We start from the raw sequence: 1,889 nt of genomic DNA, 5'->3' as shown, positions 1-1,889 counted from the left end.
GAAAATGTAAGCTACTGCATAACAATGGGTTGACTCATAAACAAAAATTAATAGTTCAGATTATATTTGATTGCACTACTTTTTAAGCAGAACTATTTTCACAATTATTTGCATAGTATCGATATTATATATGAATGGATACACAGAATGATAAAGGAATAGCATTTCTGATAAAGGTATTATTGGATTTTAGTTAGAGATGGCTGTAGTAAAAACAGGGAAGCAGGTACAAGCCATTTCTGAAGTTCATCTTCATGTATATGCCTCATCTGTAGAGAAAGACTTCAGAGAATTTTCCAAATGCAAATTGGGACCTTCATTTATGTCTCCACCTGTGCATTCAGGTGACTTAGTTCCTATCATTCCCATTCCAGTAGCTACAATGTTCAGGTACAGCCATAAAATCGTAACTATTCTAAAATGGCTCTCCCAGTCATAAATATTACATGAATTTAAAGTCTATTATATCAAGCTTTCCAGAGCCAGAAAACACTGTTGTGTGTCTCAGTGGACTATGAGAGATACCATGGTATCAAGCTTTTGGAAGGTGGTTCTGCATTGTGCTTCTTAAAAGCATAGCATAGGACTTACAGTCCAGGTGAAGGGAAGGATAAAATATCTTTAGCCAACCTTCCTGATCCTAGGCTTCTCTCAGAGCTGAAGAGATTGACAGTGTAACTTAGACTGCATACTGCAGTCTTCTCCTCTCGCTCCAAGTCCTACCCAGTGCTGGGACTACCCGTGGGGTCCTTAGAAGAAGCCTTAGTTTTTTGCTGTGTTGGAATTGAGTGAATCTTCCTCATGTTGCAACTGTTGTTATAGGGCCTTATGCTATATGTTCTTTACGCCCCCTTCTGAGAAGCCAGATTAGAGGTATCTCCCTCAGTGCCTAGCCTTTTGGACCCCATGATTTCAGGCTTTAAAATCATGACATTTTAATATATGGAGAAGCTATTACTGGCCCAAAGCTGAGCTATTCCCCCTTCCTGCCCTTAAGCCATGGAATATTTACAGAAAGAATCCATGATGTTGTGGTGTAACATAGCAGTTTTATTGGCATTAAATTGGCATAAATGGAAGTGTTATAAATTAATTATTTGGGACACGAATGATAATCACAACAGCCTCTTGTGTACTTGCAGTTATTGTTAGAATAATGTGTTCCACATATCAGGCATGCCACAAAATGCTATTGTAGAATGGGTATTCTGTGTTTTTATCTATATTAATAAAACGGCCTCTGTGTATGTGTGTGTCTGTCAGTGCCATAGCTCCAAGACCAGGATACCTAGAGACCTAAAACTTCACATGCATACTAAGGGGACCCTGGGGGCATGCACCTGGGTGCTATTTTTTTATTTTGGTCAAAAAAAATTTCACCAGTTTTTTTGATCTATACTGCATAAACCCCTGTGACAGGTCAGTCCCAGGAAGAAGAATAAATTTGCATGTGCAAAATATTCTTTGGCAAAGCTCAAAGTTCCCGGCCAAAGTCAACCGGTACAGCTGGAGAAGGCTCTGCATTTAGGAGCATTCACCTAAGGGCTGTGGTTGGGACTGGTTAACAGAACCTGGGAGCACCCGCAGGGAGAGTGAGGGCTTAAGGAAGGTCCAGGGAGAAAACCATACTGGGCCTTCTCAGGGACTGATTAGGGGATTGTGAGAGGCACTCACTGTAAGGCAATCTACAAGAAGCAAACTGTCACAGGATCAAGGGGATGTCCTGTGACTAAATGGAGTTAAGGAGCTGCCAATCACTAGGGGCAGTTCAGGTGCTGGTTGCCGCAGCAACCAGATATGTCAGGTGGCCAGAAGGGGGCAGGGCTAGGCCTTATAAACAGCCTGGGCCAGAGCCTAGAGAACAGTTCCTTTCTGGCAGGGGCAGGGGC

Source organism: Crocodylus porosus, unplaced genomic scaffold (genome assembly GCF_001723895.1).
Source record: "Crocodylus porosus isolate Cpor-Errol unplaced genomic scaffold, CroPor_comp1, whole genome shotgun sequence".
Lineage (NCBI taxonomy): Eukaryota > Metazoa > Chordata > Crocodylia > Crocodylidae > Crocodylus > Crocodylus porosus.
The sequence above is the reverse complement of the archived record's forward strand: the minus strand, read 5'-3'. Positions refer to the sequence as shown.